The 26,288-nt window shown below is 45.0% G+C and overlaps 1 protein-coding gene across 1 annotated transcript in view; it reads left to right on the top strand.

Moving 5' to 3' along the window:
• The first annotated feature begins 1,033 nt into the window (after window positions 1–1,033).
• The window catches only part of LOC141735680 (putative global transcription activator SNF2L2), a 186,360-nt gene continuing 161,105 nt past the window's right edge, over window positions 1,034–26,288 (top strand). The window contains exon 1 of the mRNA XM_074568739.1: window positions 1,034–1,126. The gene's annotated coding sequence lies outside the window, so the exon portion shown is untranslated. The remainder of the gene's footprint in view (window positions 1,127–26,288) is intronic.

The following is a 26,288-nucleotide window of genomic DNA, read 5'->3' as shown; positions in this document are numbered from 1 at the left end:
ATAAATACATTAGCTAGTAAAATATTAAGCAATAACTACATATGTAGAATATGCTACCAATTGCAGGTTTACTTCTCAAGGAATAATTATAAGGAATAAAAAGTAAGTTCAAATTTCATTTTGACAAAATTTAAAATACTTCAATTTCAAATTCAGCAATAAATTTACTGCCCTTGAATGGGGAAAGTTCTCAGTGAATATAATGCATATGTATTGCCAGATCAGTCTAAATTGTATATTTGAAATATTGAAGCCTACTTTCAAAATAGGAAAAAATGGAACATGTAGTTGTGTTGGTGTATTTTGGGAAACACAGTAACTTCTATTAATGTAAAAATGTAAACCTCATTTTAAAAATATATTTCTTATTACCATCTTATCAAGGATATTTTAACTAAAGATTGAATTTCAGACCTTTGTAAATTATTTGTGGCCAGTTCAACATATTTGTTATTGGTCATTGTGGTTTAGTATAGTAAACATTCTCACTATTACCTTTTTGTTTCAGTACTCTACTTTGGCTAGTCTTCAGTTTATATTTCCACCTAAAAGGGCCAAATTCTACACTCATTTAGATCCACCCAACCCCATCAACCTCAACTGTATTCTTATTCTGATTTACAGCCTCATTAGGATTTTGATGATGTAAATGAGAGTGGAATTTGTTCTTCATTCGAAATGAAAGAGCATATTCACATTTCAGTATAGTATGTAGGAGTACGTGCCTCAAACAGAGAATACACAGATAAAACTTGGCAGGCAAGGTCTCAGACAGAAGGCAGGTTTTTTTTAATATTGAGCTCACTACTTTCCTTAAATAAGTAGGCACATATTCCCATGTATCTGGAAAATCAGTAACAGTTCTACACATGCATGTACAAGTGTAGTGCTGTTTTTACAAGTTATGCAACAATTCTTACTCATATATCTTTCTGATGAAAGAATCACAGTGGCAGATCTATGAGCAGAGGCCTGCATACGGCCAAGGACACAGTGAGCAGAGCACACAGAAACAGGAACGCAGATGTCGATACGGATGGAACGAAGAGGAACTGGCTCAATATAAACATGGAACAGAAAACAGCTTTGCGTGCTTATCTTGGTGGGAACTGAATAAGGCGACTGGGTTAGTGATCTGAAATATGTGTTTACTTGCCTAGCAGGTGCATGGAAAGTTTTAGAGCTTGGGTATAAAAGCCGAGGCTTGAGAAGCAATAAATGATTTTGTGCTCATCACAGCTGGAGTCCGTGCCCTCATACACCACAAATCAAGTTGTCAGTCTAAATATATTTGGTTTCACTTAAGTTGCAGGACTACAGAAAGAACAGATGCTTACCAGCTCTTGGTACTTTCTTTGAGTACCTCTACTGCAGCACCAAAGGTTCACATCTAAAAATACTAATTAGGTGGGCAGTGAATGAGAAAGTGCCCTTTAGAAGAAGTCTTTTTGGGGGGGAAATTTATAAATCTTAGTCTTCAAGCCTGAACCAAAGCTCACAGAAATCAGGGGAAAAATTCCTGTTAACTTCAGTGGCCTAGATCGGGTCCTGAAAAAGAAAATACCATGTATCACTTTCAGTATCTTCTATAAATTAAAGCCAGAAAACCTCTACTGCTTCTAAAACACCATATATTAAACAGTGACTCTGAAGAAGTTAATATTTATATTATGCAGATCCCATTATATTTAAATGCATTTTATAGCACATGTGGACAGGGAATTACAATAAGTGACGTATTTACTCTGACCTTATGCTGTCTGTAGCTTGGATGTATGAGTAACTCATAGCAGAGACCCACATTATCCAAAATCATTCTCTTCTTCCCCACAAATTGCACCTATGATGAAAGAAGATATTTTGCAGAATTTGCTCCGTAAGCATGATTTCCATGTAGTCTTCTCTTAAAAAAATCTGAAAAACAGAACATCAGATTAGAATGACCCTGGGCGGCTGATTTTTTATGCTAAGCCTAGAATTAATTCAGCCATTGCTATTCCAATGCCAGTAAATTGTAAACAGTGTCACATAAATAATACATCAGTAATGGAGTATGATGGTGTGCCCAGTAATAACAGTACCAAGTTTTGGGGATACTTGACCAAGCACACAGATTCACAATTCCCAGCAAAATCACTAGTGCAAGATCAGGTTGCATGTCACATGGACTGGTTTGAATACTTATGCACAAAAGGAAGAAGTTAAGAATTTCTTGTTTAAGTTAAATTAGGGCTGTTTGGTTTTGAGTTTATTTTAAAGTGTATTGAAACTTGATTACTTTTAGTAATAGGTGAAGTACTGCAGAGTCAAGGAGCAGAAGAATTTTTAAAGATCTAACATAACTCTAGTAATATTTTTAAGCATATTAATTGGCAGGTGCTTCTCACAAATGAGGAGGTGACTTTCTAAAAATATATCTGCCTTGAGTATAGCATAGCTTATTTTGTAGCTTTTATCAACAATAGAATTCACCACCTGTAAAGATAGCACACATTTTTAGAAAGAAGTAATTGAGAGGAAGCTTTCCTCCCCAAAATGAAGTGACGCAATGAATAGACCAGATCAGAAAGGGAATATGGTCAAAACTAGGCAACTGTCAAATTCTGCAGAAGTGTTCAGAGTCATGTTCCAGCCCTCTGGGCCAATAAATCTGCCAATAATTGCAAGTGTTTGGGACTCATTATCATTTCAATATGATCACTCCTTGAGTAGTGATTATTCATGCAAATAAAGTTTACAGGATCTGGTCAGTGCATATAGTATGATTGTTCTTCCTGCAAGACCATGGGTGGGCAGTGCCAAGTCCTATTGCTCAACTGCCTGTGGTCCTCACAGCTTAAAAAGGCAATTCTTGGAAAGATCAAAAGAAATCAAGTGTTAAATAATAGTGCTGTCAGTAACTGGTTCATAGTAATTTTCTCTTTTTCGCTTGAGACAGTTATCCTTAATGCCCAACAGAGAGAGGGCATTCCATCCCATCTGCCATGCTCAGTATAAAAGCTGAGGGATTAAAAGGGTCAGGTTGTCTCTTCTTCTTTGGCTCCTCTCCAATGGCTCTTCTCAGTGGACAGCTTCTTCAATGGCTCTCTTTCTTCAATGACTGACATCTGAGGAGGACCCTGTCAGCTCATCTGCCTTTTGATCCTGGTCAGGGTGTTTCAGTTCCCATTTCTCACTGAGCCCAGTCTGGAACTTTCCTAGTGCCTGCCAGTGATATCTCCCTGGGAGCTTGATACACTTTTGTCTATATTTGTATATATTGTATATATTTCATTATTTCTTTTTTTAAATTTTATTATTAATATTTCATGAAAGTAGTTTAGTTTTTTCTAAACTCACAAATGTCTTTATCTCTCTTCTTCCTCTCCTTGGAGCAAGAGGTGGGGGAGAGCATCTGTTGTTTTGTCATTGGCCAACCTGGTCCAAACCACGACATACAAACACAAAGCTGAGAAGGAAGAATATGATGCTGTATATCTTACCTTCATGATGACGGACAGAGTGTTTTACTATAAATGTTTATGCATTAATACACAGAAACCTGTCATACTAAGGTTTTTCTAGATATTTTAATTCTGCTGATGCAAAATGAGAGTGAAATTACAGGTGCCAGTCTGCAATGTAGAATGCTGATAAAAAACATTTTGGAGTGGCTGGTCACATCTGGAACCTTTTGGGATGCAAAAGTACTGGAGGATTATTGCAAAACTTAGGGACACTTGTGTTACCATTACTTTTTTTTTTAATCTTAATTAGTAGATTTAATTATTTTTTTGTTGTTGGAGGGAAGATCTTGCTGGTTGTACTTACTTAGCTAATCAGCTAATTCATCAGCAAAGCAAAAAGAATATCAGACCTTTAGCTCTTGTCAGAAAACATTTTTAGTTTGACCTTAGAGTGAGACAGGTGTAATAAATAGAATCATGTTTGTTAATCAAATCAGGCTTTCTTAAAGGCTGGTGAAAAATTACACTGTTTCGACTCTTCACATACTTAAATCGCAGGCATCCAGTGTGCTATCTGGTGCACTTTGACACCTCAAGGCCTAAATCACAGGCATCTGGTGTGCTTTAACACTTCAAAGGGAAGAGCTAAGTTGTGAGATAAGCTGAAAAGAGTCTCCCCAAGGACACTGATAAAGATGAGGAGCCTTCAGCCTCACGACCATCAGGAGGCGGGACAAGACCGACCCCCTAGCAACACGTTGCTCAGACACAGAATATACCAGGATTGACACATATACGGGAACCAGAAGAGTATATAATCAACTACTTTCGGGAAGTGGGTGTGCGCCGTTGGTGGAGCAAAGACTCCCTGGCCACCCAGCGCTGTTTTGCTTGCTGCTGCTTGCTTAATAAACTAATTTGATTAATTGGACTGGTTCCTGTCAATTATTGGGCCACAATCTATAACAACAGGCTAGTATAAAAGCATGGATCAGTAGATTTTTTCATTAATTCCAGCATATTTTAAAACTCCATGATATACAGTCCCCAAATCTGACCTACCACTCTAAGTGAGTATGCAGTTGTCAACAACATTATACAGTGTTGAAAAAAAAAAAATATAACAACTTTGGGAATATGTCTTTTTCCTCCTTTATCATAATACTTTCATAACACAGCAAAATCAACAGACAAACATCTAGAGACAGATGGATCCACAACACACACATGACCACTGTACTGTGAAGGCTATGGGAGTAAGAGTGCCTCACTCTATTTTGTAATTTTTTTAGTTCTTCCTGTATGGATGTCATGGGCAGAGTGATTAACTTCACTCGTAAGAGAGAAATAGTGAAATATTTATTAATATAAAACAGTGATTTAACAAAGTTAGTAGTGAATGCGACAGTGTTTTACGAGATTCGATGGCGAGGCACACTTGATTATTTACTGCCTAGAGGCCAGGGTCAGACAAGCTGTCAGGGAGACCCTCCCGTTGAGTCACGAGGTTCAGAAAGGACCCCCTGGCTTTCTAAACTCCTTCTCAGAGAGGAGCCTAGGGGCGGCTGGATCCACTCCTAGTCCCAGACTTGGTCAACGGTTTATGTCTAAAGGATTATATATGCACAGTCAATCCTTATCTCACTCAGCTAAGATTTCAAAGTTTAGCATGCTATCAGTCACTTACCGAGAATCTGCTGCGGCAAGGAATCTCTCAGCCTCGAGGAGCAGAACCTTAAGCGAGCGTCCCCACTCAAGGGGAGATCCTGGCGTGCAGCCCGCTGCCGTACAGGAGAGCTCAAAGGGCTCTTGGGCTGTCCGCTATTTATGGAGTAAGATAATTGACCTATAGCCATATTCCCATGGGAACAAAATATCTAGGCCCCCCACTCCAGACAGTGTTTTGGCTGTGTTGCCAGGCATCCCCCAAAGTCCAGGTGCAACTCATCACACCTCCCACTGACAGTTATGGCTTGAGCAGGAGCTGGGGAGGGGGAAAGGGGGAGAGCACACTGCCCCACTGGGGTTTTATCTGTATGCTTTGTTTTTCAGCCTACTACCAAAAATCCAGTTTGGATAGAGAAGGAATTACTGAGGTTGGCTGTGATTTTTTTCTGAAGGTATACAGATATTGCCAAGACTGCCAAATCACTCCTAGGAGACCTAAGGACAACCTCAAATCTCTCTAATTTACATTTCATATTCAAAATTCAGGCTTTCAACATAACTGACATATAGTCATATTCACATGGGAACAAAATATCTAGGTCCCCACTCCAGACAGTGTTTTGACTGTGTTGCCAGCCATCCCCCAAAATTACAATTCCCACTGATGGTTATGGCTTGGGCAGGAGTGGGAGGGGGGGAGGAAAGGGGGAAAAGGGGAGAGCACACTGCCACAATGGACCACGTTAATATAGCCTAACACAGCAGTCTTTTACCATTATCAAAGGCCCAGTTGCCATCTACTGAAAATCTTTGCATAAATTTGAGACTGTTATGAATTAATATTTATTTTTATATTATTTGTCATTTCTATTTGATAATATGTGTATGGGAACACAAAAAGGTTTGAGAAAGGTTTGATTCTTCATGTTTCTAGTACACAATAGTATTTCAAAATCCTTGCAAAATTTCCATCAGATTGTTGAAGTAATAATTATAGAATCATATAATCATAGAATAGTAAAAGATCATCTAGTTCCAACCCCCCTGCCATAGGCAGGGACACCTCCCACTAGACTAGGTTGCTCAAAGCCCCATCCAATCTGGCCTTGAACACCCCCAGAGATGGGGCATCCACAATTTCTCTGGGCAACCTGTTCCAGTGCCTCACCACCCTCACAGTAAAGAATTTCTTCCTAATATCTAATCTAAATCTCCCCTCTTTCAGTTTGAAGCCATTACCCCTCCTCCTATTGCTCCACTCCCTGATAAAGAGTCCCTCCCCATCCTTCCTGTAGGCCCCCTTCAGGTACTGGAAGGCTGCTATAAGGTCTCCCCGGAGCCTTCTCTTCTCCAGGCTGAACAACCCCAGCTCTCTCAGCCTGTCCTCATAGCAGAGGGGCTCCAGCCCTCTGATCATCTTCGTGGCCCTCCTCTGGACCCATTCCAACAGGTCCATGTCCTTCTTATGTTGGGGGCCCCAGAGCTGGACACAGTACTCCAGGTGGGGTCTCACCAGAGCAGAGTAGAGGGGCAGAATCACCTCCCTCGACCTGCTGGCCACGCTTCTCTTGATGCAACCCAGGATGCAGTTGGCTTTCTGGGCTGCAAGTGCACATCACCAGCTCATGTTGAGCTTCTCATCCACCAGTATCCCCAAGTCCTTCTCCTCAGGGCTGCTCTCAAGCCATTCTCTGCCCAACCTGCATTTTTCCTTGGGATTGCCCCTACCCACGTGCAGAACCTAGCACTCGGCCTTGTTGAACTTTATGAGGTTTGCACGGGTCCACCTCTTAAGCCTATCCAGGTCCCTCTGGATGGCATCCCTTCCCTCCAGTGTGTCAACCGTGCCTCACAGCTTGGTGTCGTCAGCAAACTTGCTGAGGGTGCACTCAGTCCTGACATCCATGTCGCTAAGAAAGATGTTAAATAGTACCAGTTCTAGTACCAACTCCTGAGGAACACCACTCATCACTGGTCTCCACTTGGACATTGAGCTGTTGACCACAACCCTTTGAGTGCAACCGTCCAGCCAGTTTCTTATCCACCGAGTGGTCCATCCATCAAATCCATGTCTCTCCAATTTAGAGACCAGGATGTCGTGTGGGACAGGGTCAAATGCTTTGCTCAGGTCCAGGGAGATGATTTCAGTTTCTGTCCCCTTATCCACCGATGCTGTAACGTTGTCGTAGAAGACCACCAAATTTGTCAGGCACGATTTGCCCTTAGTGAAGCCATGATGGCTGACACTGATCACCTCCTTATTTTCCATGTGCCTTAGCAGAGTTTCCAGCAGGATCTGCTCTGTGATCTTGCTAGGCACAGAGGTAAGACTGACCGGCCAGTAGTTCCCCAGATCTTCCTTTTTTCCTTTTTTAAAAATGGGGGTTATGTTTCCCCTTTTCCAGTCAGTGGGTGGTACCTCATTCTCCCAGTCCCTGCCTTTGCCTTCTGCAACTTGGGCGGTGTGGTTAGAGCCCTTACCAGTGAAGACTGGTAGCTTAGTTGGGAAGAACATAGTGTGGGGCACATAATACTGAGGTTGAACACACATCTTAAATCTCATTATCCTTGCCGCCTCCCCCATCTAAGTAAATGATCATAGAATCATAGAATCATAGAATCATAGAATTGTTGAGGTTGGAAGGGACCTTTAAGATCATCGAGTCCAACCTTTAGCCTACCCTGACAAGAGCCACTTCTAAACCATGTCCCTCAGTGCCCCATCTACCCTTTTTTTAAACACCTCCAGAGATGGTGAATCCACCACCTCCCTGGGCAGCCTATTCCAATGTTTAATAACCCTTTCAGTGAAAAAATGTCTCCTAATATCTAATCTAAACCTCCCCTGACGTAACTTGAACACGTTTCCCCTCGTCCTATCACTTGTCACCAGGGAGAAGAGGTCAGCCCCCATCTCTCTACAACCTCCTTTCAGGTAGTTGTAGAGGGTGATAAGGTCTCCCCTCAGCCTCCTCTTCTCCAGGCTAAACAACCCCAGCTCCCTCAGTCGTTCCTCATAAGGTTTGTCCTCCAGGCCCCTCACCAGCTTTGTAGCCCTTCTCTGGACACGCTCCAACACCTCAATGTCCCTCTTGTAGCAAGGGGCCCAAAACTGAACGCAGTACTCGAGGTGGGGCCTCACCAGTGCCGAGTACAGGGGGATGATCACTTCCCTAGTCCCGCTCACCACACTATTCCTGATACAGGCCAGGATGCTGTTGGCCTTCTTGGCCACCTGGGCACACTGCTGGCTCATATTCAGCCGGCTGTCAACCAACACTCCCAAGTCCTTTTCTGTCGAGCTGCTTTCAAGCCATTCTGCCCCAATCCTGTAGCGCTGCATGGGGTTGTTGTGACCCAAGTGCAGGACCCGGCACTTGGCCTTGTTGAACCTCATACCATTGGTCACAGCCCATCGGTCCAGCCTGTCCAGATCCCTCTGCAGAGCCAACCTACCCTCAAGCAGATCAACACGCCCGCCCAGCTTAGTGTCATCTGCGAACTTACTGAGGGTGCATTCAATCCCTTCATCCAGATCATTGATAAAGATATTAAAGAGAACCGGCCCCAGCACCGAACCCTGGGGGACACCACTTGTGACTGGACACCAACTGGATTTAACTCCATTTACCACCACTCTCTGGGCACGGCCATCCAGCCAGTTTTTTACCCAGCGAAGAGTACACCTGTCCAGGCCATGAGCAGCCAGTTTCTCCAGGAGAATGCTGTGGGAAACGGTGTCAAATGATCATCCTTCTCCGACTTTTATGCATTTGTTGTGATATCTCATATCTGAACTCCATTCCTAGCAGTGTCCTTGACTTTCAGTGTTTCCCTTTTACTGTCCTCTTGTAGCTGCTGCATTCAAAGTCTGTTCTGCTCCTAACTTCATCTTATTTTCCTCCTCAAGTGCTAAATAGCTTTGTACAAAGTGTGTATGCATGTGTCTATATATGTGTGTGCATGTATAAAGAAGTATCAGTATATACAAGATTTTTTCCAGTTTCCTATACCCAAAGCTCCTTTTTTGCCTTTCTTGACATTTTCCATGCACAAAACATCATGAGGCAACTTTTTCACAGTCACATGTCTCAGTGCAGAAATCTCAACAGCCTTTAAAATTTTGCCAGGAAAATATTTTAAGAGATATTTAACCCTTTACATGTGTCAAGTATATTCAGATTTTATTAACTGAGACAGCTAATAACATACAAATTTCCTTTGTTAATTTTACCTTACCTATCTGCAGACAACAGGGTGCCAGCTGCCCTTATCCTTTTAATGCTTTCCTTGTTTCCATCCTTGCATTCCAGTACCCAAAAGGGAACAGAGAAACAATTGCATTCAGTTAAAATTAAACAAAAAACCTGTACTTTTGGCTAAGGCATGCATAGTATCTTCATGCAAACCAAACGAAATTACAAAGTGGCTATCTTACTGAATCTTTAGAGGAATCAGGCATTCTTTTTATTATATTCTGTTAGCTAATGTAACACACATACATACTCTACACAGGTTCCTTAACTGAACTATGTAATGCTATGCTAGATTTTACTTCACCAAGGAATATTTCTTGAGTCTGACCCTGACTCTGATGGCAAGAATCCAAGACCACGACACTGAGGTCTTTTAACAAAGCACTGGCTCAATCAGGACAAGGACCTGGGCAACCTGCTCTAGGCGACCCTGCTTGGGGTGGGGGGGAGATCCAGAGATCCCTTCCAACCTCAACCATTCAGTGATTCTGTGATTCAACAGTGACCACAGAACTACCCTTTCAGAGAGAGGCATTGACACTCAGCACACTATCCTGCACTGTCAGCAGGGAGGGTGCAAAAATTACAAGGATTTACTGTTCTCCTAATACTGCTGATTCATTGACAAAAATGGAATTAAATTGCACAATATTAGTACTATTCGTAGGCCTTCTACCCCTGTTGCAGACTGCAATATTTCTAAAGACATTTCCATTGGTGACAGAAACAGATTATCTACAAAACTCTCTGACCAACATTGGATCAAACAAGGTCATTAGTAATTTTGTACCCACACCTTTGCTCTTGTTTAGAATCATAGAATGGTTTAGGTTGGAAGGGACCTTAAAGATCATCTAGTTCCAACCCCCCTGCCATGGGCAGGGACACCTCACACCAGACCAGGTTGCTCAAAGCCCCATCCAGCCTGGCCTTGAACACTTCCAGGGATGGGGCAACCTCTTCCAGTGTCTCACCATCCTCATAGTGAAAAATTTCTTCCTAATATCTAATGTGCAAGTGCACATTGCCCGCTCATGTTGTAGGTTGGGATTTTGTAAACTAGCTGAAAATACAGCACTCAGGTAATTTGAAGAGGAATATGACACCAAAATTTACAGATGGATTTAAGAAAAAAATAAAAATTAAAGGTTGTTGTTCAACTGAACAGAATTATGGACTAGTCTGGTGCAGGAACAACTACATCCTAACAGATGATGTCCCTATTACTATTCACTTGAGCAGCTCCAGGTCTGGATGCCTATCTGCTACACTTGACCCTCAAGTCTTTCCTGACAGTCAGCTGCAGTACTTCTACTGCATTGGTAAATGATATCATGAATATGGTTTAAAGGAAAGGGATGTAAAGTTTAACGAGCTGTTGGCATTTCTTCTCTGTTTTGTCATCTATTAATTGCACAAAATAACCTCATGGCAAATTCAGCACATTTGGAAGCCCTTATCAGAAAAAATCTAAACTCGGTCACAGAAAGTTTATGGTGAAATGAGCATCCCTCTAAAAAGACATAGTTTCAAAGTGTTCACTGATACTGAGACAATTTCTGCCAGGAAAAAAAGCTTTGTGGCTTTTAAGTTCCATCCCCAGGAGGGAAGTCTAGGACCTGTTATAAGCCCAGGGGCTTTTGATCAAAGCATGGGGAGAGATAGTCATCCCAGAAGGGAGACAGGTTGCTGACTGGGAAGGTATTTGCAGGTTGCAATCAATGAAATTAGGGAATTAGTCAGTTTTTAACTGTGTTCACAAAAACTGTTCTTCCCTCTTGTTCAGTGATTGACTAAATGAACTGCAGAAACTGTCCTGGGAGTAAGAACTCTCACCTCTACAGTAAATGCCCTGATCACTAGTCCACAGGGTCCTATTACCTTTTGTACATAATTTTCCTGGAATCTGGCATATGTTTCTGCATACCAATAGCTTCAGATGCTGGGAGGAGGGGCATCTATCTTTCGGCTAGCCAAGATTCTTCTGTCCCTGCAGTATGTGGAAAGTAGCAACTAGAGCTGTATATTTGAAAGGGTCTGATTCTGTGTAATATATTCTGAGAATATTTACCAGGGCTGGTAGAGGGAACCTAAATGGAAATATGCCTAGCTTCTATAGTGCAGTGGATCTTAAGGCAGGAGATGTCAAATTGGGCTGTGTGGTGCTTGACAAAATGTTGAGTCAAAAAGAAACATACCTATGAGTTCATAGCTGCCAGCAGCTGAAAGTGGATATTTTAGATCACAATATTCTGCTTAGTACTTCAGTTCCAAGTCCTTCTTTAGGTACCTACATCCTTTACTAGATCTAGCCCATATAGTTTTTATAATATTTTGAATAATTAAAATGTTGTATAATTAGTATTGATATTGTGATAGCTCAGGCAGAATCAGGGCTTCATTGTGCTAAGCTCTTCCAGACAGGTAGATGCAAGTCTCTGATACATAAAATTTGTCATCTAAATAGACAAAGCTTTTGTAGAAATGCAACAGATAAAGCTGAAAAAACAAACAAGAAAGATGCAACAAAAGCCCACAACATTTGTCCACACTGGAGGATTGACAGTTGATCTCATATGGCATGAATAAGGGGAAAAGGAGGCTCTGCTTGGCCTTACAGAGGAGGGCAACAAAGCTGGTGGAAGAGCCTGGAAGGCATGTCCTATGAGGAGTGACTGAGGACTCTGAGTTTATCTAGTTTGGAGAGAAGGAAGCTGAGGGCAACCTCATTGCTCTCTACAGCTTCCTGAGGAGGGGACGTGGAGGGAGAGGTGCTGAGCTCTTCTCCCTGGGATCCAGTGATAGGACGTGTGGGAATGGTTGAAAGCTGCGCCAGGCTTCTGTTTCAAGCAGGATATTGGATCCCTGGAATACCAGAGACTTTCGTGCTTCCTGGTGTGATACAGGGGACACCTGCACTGTGATGGAAGAGAAAGAATGAGCACTCTCACTGTCGGTTAGGTAACTATTTTGCTCATAGGCACGCAAGTTAGAAGTTACGAATTAGAGAGCTTATGAGTTAAAAACCTCATGAATTAATGAAGTGATGAATTAGTGAGTTCATGTTAGACTAGTTTGTACAAAGGGTATTGAGCCCTTGTTTGATGTGTTTGTTTTCTTTCCTAATGAGCTAATAAAATAAAGTTTCATTTCCAAAGTAACTTGTCCTGTAAATTTGAGAGATCCAAACGGACTGTGAGAGACCCATAGAGATGTTGCCAAGAGCTATGGCCCCTCTCTAACAACTGATGCTGAGACCCTCACTTGTTCCAGTTGCTGGCACCAAATCCACTCACATGGGTCTCACTGACACCTAGTCCTTGCAGCATGCACGCACATGCGTGCGTACACACACAAGGGATATGAAGTGAGATTACACAGAAAGATAGTTAAGAAAGGATTTAATGAGATGTGGTGGGTTTACCTTGGTTGGCTGCCAGGTCCCCACCAAGCTGCTCTATCGCTCCCCTCCTCACCGGGACAGGGGGAGAAAATAAGATGAAAAAATTCATGGGTCGAGATAAAGGCAGTTTAATAAAGAAAAGGAAATGCCTTGCACAGAAGCAAAGGAAACAAAAAAAATATTATTTGCTACTTCCCATCAGCAGGTGATGTCCAGCCACTTCCTGGGAAGCAGGGACTCAGTATGTATAGTGGTTGTTTCGGAAGGCAAATGCCTTAATAACAAATGCCCCCCTCCTCCTCTTTCTCCTTTCTCTTAGCTTTTATTGCCAAGCACAACATCATATGGTACGGAATATCTCTTTGGTCAGATTGGGTCAGCTGTTCTGGATATGTCCCTTCCCAATCTCTTGCCTACCCCCAACCTACTAGCATTTGGAGGGGTGGGGGGTTGGAGAGACAGCCTTGATGCTGTGCGAGCACTGCTCAGCAGTAGCCAAAGCATCGGTGTGTTATCAACACTGTTCTAGCTATAAATACAAAGCACAGCACTATGAGGGCTGCTATGGGGAAAGTTAACTCCATCCCAGCCAGACCCAATACCCTTATTCCATACCATTTATGTCATGATCAGGACCCACATAATTTAATACATTTATATATCTTCCAACCATCCCATAATTCATATTACTGAAATCCCCTCTTACCAACACTTACAACTTATACTACATACTTAAACCATCTTTATACCCAACATACAGATTTATACATTCTCATAAACTACTATATCCCCTGTCCCTTAACAGATAGATAGATATTATTTTCCCATTCCATGGGCTTTCGCCACTCCCCTAAATGTTCATAAGAACAGACTATGACTTGGGCCCCATCTGTCAAGATGGTCACTCAGAACAGGAGAAGCAGCATGTTCGATTGCCGGGTGCCAACACCGGCTTGGTTTGGGTCATCGTTGCACTCACACAGTTCCTTGCAAAGTCCACTCTTCATCCATTCAGGTAGTTCCTGCTACATTACTTCCTACAACATACAACTCACATCACAGATTATTTTTCCCCCCAAGGTTAAATGTCCTTGGGGTACACACTGGGTCTCCCCATCTTTACACATTACCCACTAAGTACACACGAGTCCTTGAGGAAAGACAATCCCATGAACAGGTTTGCCTTTTCCCAAGGGAGAAGCAAGCCACACCGCCTTCCCCAACCACTTCCCTGTGTGCACTACAGGACAGTATGTAGGGCCTTGGTTTGGGCAGGACCAGGATGGTTAGCAGATCCTCTGGTGTTAACCAGCCCAGTGGCTGCTGCTAAATTTATATTAGTCATATGAGGAGAGGCTGAGGGAGCTGGGCATGTTTAGCTTTAGCCCTCCACAACTACCTGAAAGGAGGGTGGAGAGAGGTGGGTGGTGGCCTCTTCTCCCAGGCGAATAATGACAGGACCAGAGGAAATGGTCTGAAGCTGCGGCAGGGGAGGTTTAGGTTAGATATTAGGAAGAATTACTTTACTGAAAGAGTGGTCAGGCACTGGAACAGCCTGCCCAGGGAGGTGGTTGAGTCACCAGCCCTAGAGGTGTTTAAGAAACGTCTAGATGTGGCACTTCAGGGCATGCTCTGAAGGGCAGAGATTGTAGGTTGTTTGGGTTTTGGTTGTGGTTTTTTTGGTGTGTGTATGGTTGGACTTGATGATCTCAAAGGTCCTTTCCAACCATGAAGATTCTATGATTCCATGATTCTATGATTTTAACAATTCATTATATCCATTATATCTCTCAATCTTTCCAGAGGCTTGTGGGTGATATACCTACTCAATGCCATGTTTCTCGGCCCATGAGTTTATGAGGTTATTTCAGAAATGAGTCCCATGAGCCTCAATTCTTTCTGGGGTACTATGTCCCCACAAAATTTGCCTTTCAAAGCCTAAGATGGTGTTTCAGGTAGTGGCATGGTTTACAGGGTATGTTTCTACCCAACCAGTAGTTGCTTCCACCATGGTGAGCACATAGCACTTGCCTTGGCATGTTTGTGGCAGCAGTCCAATATAGTCAATTTGCCAGGCCTCACAATATCAAAAACCCAGCCACCACCCTCTATTCCAGGGAGACTTTACTTGTGTGGCTTGCTTGATTGCAGCACATGTTTCACATTCATAGGTGACCTGTGTGATAACTTCCATGGTCAGGTCTACCCCTCGATCACAAGCCCATCTGTATGGTGCATCTCTGTCCTGGTTTGAGGTAAAACAGAACCAATTTTCTGTTCAGTAATTTTTTTCTTAGCTAGGCCTCTTCTAACTCTCTGAAATTAACAGCATGTTGTGTCTGAAACGGTTTGTTCAGAGTGATAAGACTGTGCCAAGGAATGGTACGCAGAGAGGCTCTTGCTTAGACTTACTGCTATAACAACCAAGGTCAGCTCACTTCATCATTTGCCCCGTTAGAGGGTCAGAAACAAAAAAGCGTAGAGGGGTCCCACCTGCAGGGAGGAGCGGACAGGACAGGTGACCCAAAACTGACCAACAGGGGTATTCCATCCCATCTGCCCCATGCTCAGTATAAAAGCTGAGGGAGCAAAGGGTCAGCTCTCTTCCTTCAATGGCTGATGTCTGAGGAGGACCCTGTCTGTTCATCTGCCTTTGATCCCGATCCGTGTGTTCCTGACTCCAGATCTGGAACCTGGTTCCCACCCATCGCTGAGTCCAGCCTGGGACTTCCCCAGTGCCTGCTGGTGACGTCATCCTGGGAGCTTAATACGGTTTTGTATATACTGTATCTATTTCATTATTTCCTTTTTATTTTATTATTAATATTTCATTAGTTTAGTTTCTTCTAAACTCATTAATCTCTCTATCTCTCCCCCTCCTCCCTGTGCACGAGAGGCAGGGGGGAGAGCATCTGTTGCCGGCCATTGGCCAATTTGGCCAAAACCACGACAGATTTATTGGTGCCCAACGTGGGGCACAAATGGAGCTCTGATAGATTGCCTGAATAGTTTGAATTCCAGTTTGCTCGGGGAGAACAGACAGTTCACATCATGTCATTCTTATGCGAAATCTTATATTGTGTCTTTAGAGAGCTTTGTATGAAGTTAATTGATGCAGTGGTGTTTAACTGGTCAAATATATTGCATGGTCTATTTCTTCTTTGTGTTTGGATGCGGTGGTCTAAGCGTGCTATGTTGGTGTGGATTTGCCTTCAGATGCATAAAATAATTGCTTGGATAACGGTTCTACCTGCATATCTTGGGCATCTCATGATGGAGTCTTTTACTAATTACACTTTCGGGATGGATTCTTTTACTAATTACACTCTTGGTTTTACCTGGGGAAAGTTTACTTTGCCCTTGGATGATTATGCCAAAGTGACAGTAACAGAATCAGGGGATGAAAAACCTTATGAAAAACCTTTGGGCTGTTTTGAGAGTGAATGTTACATTCATTCATACGTGATTTTGGTTTTGGGTTTCCTGAATGTGTTGCAGGGGTGGTTTATTGTTAAATATCAGTGCAGGAATATTATGTGACATCTGATATTGCTATTCAAACCCCATGGCCAGAGTCAAAGATAGCAGAAACTCAGACAGCCCCACCTCCAAAAGCCACAGCAGAAATTCAGACAACCCCCCCACTGAAAGCTGCAGTAGGAATTCAGACAAACCCCCACTGAAAGCCACAGCAGAAACTCAAACAACTCAGATTACTGCCAAAGCCACAACACAGACACAAACAATGCCACCGGCCCCAACACCAGCCCGAGCGACATCGGCTGCCCCCCTACAGGCCCACGACATCGGCCAGGCCCACAGCGGCTGCCCCCCCACCGGCTCCGGAGAAAGCCACGCCTCCGCCCGTACAGGTCAAAGCCACGGCTCTGGCCATAGCGACACCGGCGCCAGCGGCTGCCCCCCCACAGGCCCCGGCAAAAGCCACGGCACCGGCTCCAACACCGGCCCCGGCCCCGGCCCCGGCCCAGCCCATGCCGGCAGCAGTCCCTCCGCAGCCTGCGGTCAAAGTTACCCCGCCGCCTGCCCCCCCCCACCTGTATCGCCAGCCCCTCCCCCACCCGCAGCGGCTCCAGCTGCTCCAAAACCACGACAATCTCTCCCTAGATGTCCCAGTGTTTCGTGGGCCCATCGAGCTACAAATATCTCCCAGTTCAGGTCTACCTGAGCCACTTCAATTTTCACAGCCTTCTCTACCTGTTCGTTGTTTTGATATTCTTCAGTGCACAGTATTTGGGCATGCAAGCATCTACATGACGTACCTTTAGAGCAATGTTTTCTACCCGGGCAACGATGGCTTGTCACAATACAGCAGCCCAGATGGATTTAGTTCTGCAATGTCAAGTTGGTCTTCTTCCATAGCTGCAGCCACCCCCATAGAGCATTTGACAACATCCATAAGTCAGTACAGAGAGAACTGGCCACTTTTCTTGTTCAGCAATCCATTGGGCTAGTTGGATGGCTTTCGCTTCTGCAAACTGACTTGACTCACCTTCTCCTTCAGTGGCTTCAAAGACTTGTCATGAGGGACTTCCACTTCTGATGGTTTCCTACAGAGCATAATGCCTTTCATCTTCTGATAACTCATTATATGGTGGTGCCTCTTGAGCATGAACCACCTCCTCAGGCAATGCTCCAAAATCTCTGCCTTCTGGCCAGTCCATGATCTCTTCCAGGATTCCTGGTGTGGCTGGTCTTCCCCAGTTGAGCCGGTTGCATGATCAGCACTACCCACTTACTCAATGTAGCATTGGTTGCATGATGTGTAGAGGGGATGTTTCCTTTGAACATCCAGTGTAGCATGAGCAATCATGGTTCCAAAAGGAGCTGTGCTTCTTTACCAGCAATTTCTGAAGCTGCTTGAACCCCCTCATATGTTGCTAGTATCTCTTTTTCAGTCAGGATGTAGTGGGCTTCTGATCTTAAATACCCCCTACTCCAAAACCCTAACAGTCAACCTCAGGTTTCTCCTGATGTTTTCTGCCAGAGGCTCCAGGTGAGGCCATGCTCCCCGGCTGCAGTGTAGAGCACATTTTGCACACATGGTCCTATATGGACAAGCCCAAGGGCTACCGCACAAGCTATCTCCTGTTTGATCTGCTCAAAGGCTTGCTGTTGCTCAGGGCACCACTCAAATTAATTCTTCTTTCAGGTCACTCAACAGAGAAGGCTCACAAGCTGACTATAACCTGGAATATGCGTTCTCCAGAATTGCAAAAGGCCTAGGAAAACTTGTGTTTCTTTCTTGTTAGCTGGAGGGGACATAGTTGCTATCTTGTTGATCACATCCATAGGGACATGATGATGTCCATCCTGCCATTTTACTACCAAGAACTGCATCTTCTGTACAGGTCCATTGGCCTTGCTTCTTTATATGGTGAAACCAGCTTTCAGAAGAATCTGAATTACTCTTTTTCCCTTCTCAAACACTTCTTCTGCTTTGTTGCCCCACATGATGATGTCATCGATGTATTGTAGATGTTCAGGGGCATCATCCTGTTCCAGTGCAGTTTGGATTAGTCCATGGCAAATGGTGGGGCTGTGCTTCCACCCCTGATGCAGTCAATTCCAGGTGCATTGGACACCCCTCCATGTGAAAGCAAACTCTGGCCTACACTCTGCTGCCAAAGGAATTAAAAAAAATGCATTGGCAATGTCAATTGTAGCATACCACTTGGCAGCATTGGACTCCAGTTCATATTGGAGTTCTAGCATGTCTGATACAGCAGCACTCAGCGGTGGCGTGACTTCATTCAGGGCATGATAGTCTACTGTTAACCTCCACTCTCCATCAGGCTTTTGCACTGGCCATATGGGACTATTAAAGGGTGATTGAGTCTTGCTGATCGCTCCTTGGCTCTCCAATTGATGAATCAGCTCATCGATGTGAGCCAAGGAGTCCCGGTTGGTGCGATATTGCCACTGGTGCACCAATTGGTAGCAGTTGGAACCTGCTGTTCTTCAACTCACAGCAATCCCATTATGGAGGGATCTTTAGAGAGGCCAGGCAGGGTAGATAGCTGTTTCATAGAATCATAGAATAGTTTGGGTTGGTGTCCTGGTTCCAGCAGGGACAGGGTTAATTCTCCCTAGGCTCTGGCAGGGACACAGGCATTCCATCCCATGTGAGCCATGCCCAACCTGTAGCCAGGAGCTGCTGGGGTAGGGGGCAGGAAGTCACTGCTTGGGAGTGGGCTGGGACATCCTGGTCTGGTGAGCGGTGGTACCATAATCGTGTTTGTACATTCCTCTGTCAGTGTTATTGTTGTTGTTGTTGTCTTGTTCCCTTTGCTGTTCTGTTAAACTGCCTTTGTCTCAACCCGAGTTTTGCCTTTTGCTTACGATTCTCCCCCTGTGGGGGGAGTTTCTGAGAGCGGCCGCACGGTTCTTTGTTGCCGTTTGAGGCTAAACCATGACAGTTGGAAGGGACCTTTAAAGGTCATCTAGTCCAAGCTCCCAATCTTTTTGGGGAGGAGTTTAATCTTCTCTGTGTTCACCGTGGTGTTGCGTTAAAGGGTAAAGGAATTTGGCAGAAAATAAACCCCCTTGTGTTCCAGCTTGTCCTCAGATATCAGAGGGGCTGGGGGCAGCTGGGCTTAGATTCTGAGTGATGCCCAATTTGGCAGTATAGGTCTGGTCACGTTCAATGTATTGAACTACCATGATTACGGATGCACGATAGTGCGATGCACTTTCAGTCTAGTCACGTTCAATGGGGGTTGGACTAGATGATCTGGGGGTTGGACTAGATGATCTCCAGAGGTCCCTTCCAACCCTACCATTCTACCATTCTGTGTGAATGAACTAGCATGGCCAGATTTAAGGAGTTTGGTCGTGTTCAGTGAGAACTCTCACAGCTAGATTAATGAATAGTGCAGTTTATTGAGGCAACAGAATTGCAGATTCTTTTGGATTGTTGGTGATAATAAACTGTCTGCAAAGCATGGGCAAGTAATATAGCAGCATAAAACAACTCAAGTAATATAGTAGCATAAAACAATTCTATATAGAGATGTCCTGGGTTGAGCAACACAGGACTAATTTCTCTTCTAATGCTGGGGGAAACTCCACTTTTGGAAGACTCTAGTGTCTGAATTCGTGAAAATATTTACTTTATAGCCAGCTAGGCTCTGTGGGATTCAAGGTCACAGTGTTTTCGAGCCTTGACAGGTGCAGGGATGAGGAGGAGTGAGGCCTGGGCATTTGACCCAGGCTGGCCAACAGGATTATTTCATACCATGAACATCAAACTCAATATAAATTAGAAAGTTTTCTGTGTAGTTTCTCTCTCTTAATGGCGTCAGTCCGGAGAACTTCTTGCCCTGGTGCTGGACCCCTGAGGCCTTCCCTTCCTCCCAAAGCTGTTGCACTCGCAGTGTCTGACATTTGCTGTCTGCTGCTGGGAGTGCACAGCTTCCTGCTGATATAATTGGCTGAGTATAATGTTTGTATATCTTATATTTGTCTCGGGATTAATACTGGCTCTTTAGTATTATTGTTAATTATTTGGTCTTATCCTATTAAATCTATTTATATTTCAGTCCTCATGTTTCCTTGCTTTCCCCGATTCCTCTTTCTGGGTGGGGAGGGGTCATTGGGTGATAGAATAATCGTCTAAATGACAACAAATTGTTATGGGTTTTCTCAAACCATAACAAGAGATTTCTAAGTTTCCCGGGGAAGCACTCAGTATAGCCGAGTGTTCGGATCTCACCCAACTGGCGTCCCTATGGGGGGGAAGAGAGGCTCAGCCCATTGACTGATCCCATAAGTCAGCGATGGTTCATGATGGTGTCTCCCTGACTTGTCTGCGATGGTATCTTCCCTAATATCTCTCTATTCTTAAGCCATCTTTATACTATTTTTTACCTTTCAGGTGGAGCTTGAGTGACTCTAGTCATACATACCTTTGCTATGATTGGTGTAAAATTTCCTCGCTTTGCATTTAAGGGTATAGATTAGCAGAAATCCAGAGCACAGACTCAGTGAGGGGTGGTCACACCTTGGAGGTGGGTAGCTTTTAGGATGGAGGTGTGTTTTGGTATTATAACGACATTATAATGAGCAAAGTTCAACTTAAGGGCATGATTTCTACAAAAAATAAGAAACTGTTGGCTCAGGGTAACAACTATGCAGCTCATCAGTATTCATAGTACCATAAGTTCCCATTCCCTGCGCTGATGCACAGAGTTTGGCTACGGTATCTTCACAGCACCCCACTCTCTTTGCTGTTTTTTTCCACCTTAGAATCTGCTGACTCCAAGATTGAAGGTTATGCAGCCTAGGGAACTATGGTGGAATACATTCCTTGCATATCAGCTGCACTCCACCCTGGAAGTTTCTTCAATACTGTACCTTTTCTTAAAATGTGAATATAACTTTAGTTTCTAAGTCACCTCCAGCAATTGTCCCACAGGTGGCTACACCAAAAGCCCATCAGTATCCCTGTGGTTCTTTGAAGTACCCGCTCCTGAGGTAGTTTATGCAAGGATAGGCTTGGCAGGGCTCATTGAAAGGGCTTTAAACTACATTTGAAGGGGGAAGGGAATGAATCCAGGCTCTTTAGAGGTAAGCCTGGGGTGGCATGCCCATGTCTGTGGGACAGTATGCTAGTGAGGTCCCTCGGTCTGCTGACTCAGAAAAGGTAGGGGATGGAGATTCATGAAGCAGCAGAGATGTGAGGGACATTGATGGGTTAGAAACTACAGCCACGCCTGGGAATGGTCAGATAGGAATTAGGGCTTCTCCCAGCAAAAAGGTGATGGGACCAATAGCCCAACATCTACACTAATGCACACAGCATGGGCAACAAACAGGAGGAGCTGGAAGCCATTGTGCAGCAGGAAAACTATGATGTACTCACCATCACGGAAATATGGTGGGATGACTCGCACGAATGGATGGCTATGAATTCTTCAGAAGGGACAGGCAAGGAAGGAGAGGTGGTGGAGTAGCCCTGTATGTTAGGGAGTGTTTTGACTGTCTAGAACTTAATGATGGCGACAAGAGGGTTGAGTGTTTATGGGTAATAATCAGGGGAAAGGCCAATAAGGTAGATGTCATGGTGGGAGTCTGTTATAGACCATCCAACCAGGATGAAGAGGCAGACGAAATATTCTACAAGCAGGTGTGAGAAGTCTCAAGATCACTAGCCCGTGTCCTCGTGGGAGACTTCAACCTACCAGATATCTGCTGGGAATACAATACAGCTGAGAGGGAACAGTCTAGAAGGTTCCTGGAGTGTGTTGAGGATAACTTCCTGACGCAGCTGGTGCGGGAGCCAACTAGGGAAGGCGCCCTGCTGGACCTGCTGTTTGTGAACAGAGAAGGACTTGTGGGGGATGTGACAGTCAGAGGCTGTCTTGGGCACAGTGATCATGAAATAATGTTTTCAATTCTCAGAGAAGCAAGGAGGGGGGGTCAACAGAACTGCCACCTTGGACTTCCGGAGGGCAGACTTTGGTCTTTTCAGGAGCCTGCTTGACAGAGACCCTTGGGAGGCAGTCCTGAAGGGAAATGGTGTCCAGGAAGGCTGGACGTTTTTCAAGAAGGAAGTCTTAAATGTGCAAGAGCAGGCCGTCCCCATGTGCCAAAAAAACAAGCAGTTGGGGAAAAAGACCGGCCTGGCTGAACAGAGAGCTATGGTCACAACTCAGGGAAAAAAGGAGAGTTTATGGCCTTTGGAAGAAAGGGCAGGCCACTCATGAGGCCTACAAGGATGTCATGAGGCTATGTAGGGAGAAAATTAGAAGGGCCAAAGCCCAACTAGAACTTAATCTGGATACTGCTGTAAAAGACAATAAAAACTGTTTCTGTAAATATATTAGTAACAAAAGGAGGACTAAGGAGAATCTCCATCCTTTATTGGATGCGAGGGGAAACATAGTGACCAAGGATGAGGAAAAGGCTGAGGTACCTAATGCCTACTTTGCCTCAGTCTTTATTAGTAGAATTGGTTGTTCCCTGTTGAGGAATGGCTATATGAGAACGGGCACGGCACCATGCAGGCTTGTCAGAAGTAAGCTATGCCTGCCTGCATGGAAAATTACGAGTCACGCTGATAAGGAAGATGCTGAAGGCCGTGCTGACCTTCCTTAAGTCAGATAAACAACTTTGAGAAAGTAGACTGTGAGAGAACAGGAACAAACCCGGACCCAAGAAACCGCATGTAGGAGGAGTATGAATAATGTAATCTTTAGTGCACAGCCAGTAGCTGTAAGACAAATAGGCATATCTAAGTGTAAGAGTATAAAAGTCTGATGAAGCTGCAATAAAGCTGAAGCTTGCTTTATCACTCATATTGAGTCGACTGCTTGTTTCCCTCGCTCGTCGCAGTTCCCTGAGTACCCAGCCCCCAGAGCTAGTAGATAGGGGCAGGGAGCAGAATGAAGCCCCCATAATCCAAGGGGAAATGGTGAGGGACCTGCTACAGTACCTAGACATACACAAGTCTATGGGGCCGAATGGGATCCAACCAAGGGTACTGAAGCAGCTGGCAGAAGTGCTCACCAAGCCACTTTCCATCATTTACCAGCAGTCCTGGCAAACCAGGGAGGTCCCAGTTGACTGGCATCTAGCAAATGTGATGCCCATCCACAAGAAGGGCTGCAAGGAGGATCGGGGGAACTACAGGCCTGTCAGTCTGACCTCGGTGCCTGGGAAGGTCATGGAACAGGTCATCCTGAGTGCCATTATGTGGCACATGAAGAACAACCAGGCGATCAGGCCCAGTCAGCATGGGTTCATGAAAGGCAGGTCCTGCTTGACAAACCTGATCTCCTTCTATGACAAGGTGACCCGCTTGGTGGATGAGGGAAAGGCTGTGGATGTTGTTTACCTGGATTGTAGTAAGGCCTTTGATGATACAGTTTCCCACAGCATCCTTCTGGAGACACTGGCTGCCCACGACTTGGATGGGAGTACTCTTTGCTGGGTTAAAAACTGGCTTGAGGGCTGGGCCCAGAGAGTGGTGGTGAATGGAGTTCAATCCAGTTGGCAGCCAGTCACGAGTGGTGTTCCCCAGGGCTTGGTATTGGGGTTGGTTCTCTTTAATATCTTCATCAATGATCTGGAAAAGGGGATCGAGTGCACCCTCAGTAAGTTTGCAGATGGCACCAAGTTGGGTGGGAGTGTTGATCTGCTTGAGGGTAGGAAGGCTCTGCAGAGGGATCTGGATGGGCTGGATGAATAGGCCGAGGCAAATGGTATGAGGTTCAAGGCCAAGTGCTGGGTCCTGCACTTGGGCCACAACAACCCCATGCAGCCTTACAAGCTTGGGGAAGAGTGGCTGGAAAGCTACCCAGTGGAAAAGGACCTGGGGGTGCTGGTCGACTGCTGGCTGACTATGAGCCAGCAGTGTGCCCAGGTGGCCAAGAAGGCCAACAGCATCCTGGCCTGTATCAGGAATAGTGTGGTGAGTAGGACTAGGGAAGTGATCATCCCCCTGTACTCAGCAGTGGTGAGGCCCCACCTTGAGTACTGGGTTCAGTTTTGGACCCCTCACTACAAGAAAGACATTGAGGTGCTGGACCGAGTCCAGAGAAGGGCAAGGAAGCTGGTGAGGGGTCTGGAGAAGAAGTCTTATGAGGAGCGGCTGAGGGAGCTGGGGTTGTTTAGCCTGGAGAAAAGGATGCTGAGGGGAGACCTTATCGCTCTCTACAACTACCTGAATGATGGCTGTAGAGAGGTGGGGGTCTGTCTCTTCTCCCAAGTGACAAGCGATAGGCCATCATTTACCTGGACCTGAGCAAAGCCTTTGACACTGTCCCGCATGACATCCTGGTCTCCAAGCTGATAAAATATGGGTTTGATGGATGGACAATTCTGTGGATAAAGAACTGGCCTGACGGCCGCACCCAAAGAGTGGCTGTCAATGGGTCCATGTCCAAGTGGAGGCCAGTGACAAGTGGAGTCCCTCAAGGATCAGTACTGGGACCGGTCTTGTTTAACATCTTCGTCAGCGACATGGACAGTGGCATAGAGTGCACCCTCAGCAAGTTTGCCGATGACACCAAGCTGTGTGGGGTGGCTGACATGCTGGAGGGAAGGGATGCCATCCAGAGGGACCTCGACAGGCTGGAGAGGTGGGCCCATGCCAACCTCATGAAGTGCAACAAGACCAAGTGCAAGGTCCTCCATCTGGGTTGGGGCAATCCCAAGCACCGATATAGGCTGGGCAGTGACTGGCTTGAGAGCAGCCCTGAAGAAAAGGACTTGGGGGTGCTGGTAGACGAGAGGCTCAACATGAGCCGTCACTGTGCACCAGCGGCCCAGAAAGCCAATCGTATCCTGGGCTGCACCAGGAGAAGCATGGCCAGCAGGTCGAGGGAGGTGATTCTCCCCCTCTACTCCACTCTCGTGAGACCCCACCTGGAGTACTGCATCCAATTCTGGAGCCCCTACTGCAAGAGAGATATGGACATGCTGGAATGGGTCCAGAGAAGGGCCACGAGGATGATCAGAGGGCTGGAGCACCTCTCCTATGAGGACAGACTCAGAGAGTTGGGGTTGTTCAGTCTGGAGAACAGAAGGCTCCGAGGAGACCTTATAGTGGCCTACCAGTGTCTTAAGGGGGCCTACAAGAAAGCTGGGGAGGGACTTTTTAGGATGTCGGGTAATGGTAGGACTAGAGGGAATGGATTAAAACTAGAGATGGGTCGATTCAGACTGGACGTTAGGAAGCAGTTCTTCACCATGAGGGTGGTGAGACACTGGAACAGGTTGCCCAGAGAGGTGGTGGAGGCCCCATCCCTGGAAGTTTTTAAGGCCAGGCTGGATGGGGCTCTGAGCAACCTGATCTAGTGGGAGATGTCCCTGCCCATGGCAGGGGGGTTGGAACTAGATGATCTTTAAGGTCCCTTACAACCCTAGCAATTCTATGATTCTATGATTCTATGACAAGAGGAAATGACCTTAAGTTGCACCAGGGGAGGTTTAGGTTAGATATTAGGAAAAATTTCTACACTGAAAGGGTTGTCAAATATTGGAACAGCCTGCTCAGGGAAGTGGTGGAATTGACAACCCTGGAGGTATTTTAAAGACAGGTAGACGTGGTGCTTAGCAACATGGTTTAGTGGTGGCCTTGGCAGTGTTAGGTTGATGGTTGGACTCAATGATCTGAGAACCTAAACAGTTCTATGATTCTATGATTCCATGATCACCTACTGAGTGACTTAATCAAATCTGACCGTGCTGATCAAAAGAAAAGGGGGGGCTGTGAAGAAAATACAAATTTAGGACACTTAATAGGATGAACTTTACCCTCGTTTTGGTGAGCTTTCCATGAACTCAAGGAGGGAAGACAATGAAGCATGAAAGCTCAGCTAGTTACAATGACCTTGCCTGATAACAAATCCATGGAAACTAATTCTGAGCATGTAGCAAAGGATGAAAAACATCCCAGACCACTCTCTGTTCACACAGCCATGCAAATGAAACCCCACTATGCACACAAACTTTAAGGCCTGATTGGCTGACTGTAGATAAGCTTAGAATCAT

The sequence above is a fragment of the Larus michahellis genome, chromosome W (genome assembly GCF_964199755.1).
Source record: "Larus michahellis chromosome W, bLarMic1.1, whole genome shotgun sequence".
Classification (NCBI taxonomy): domain Eukaryota; kingdom Metazoa; phylum Chordata; class Aves; order Charadriiformes; family Laridae; genus Larus; species Larus michahellis.
This window is presented reverse-complemented; position numbering and strand designations above follow the sequence as displayed.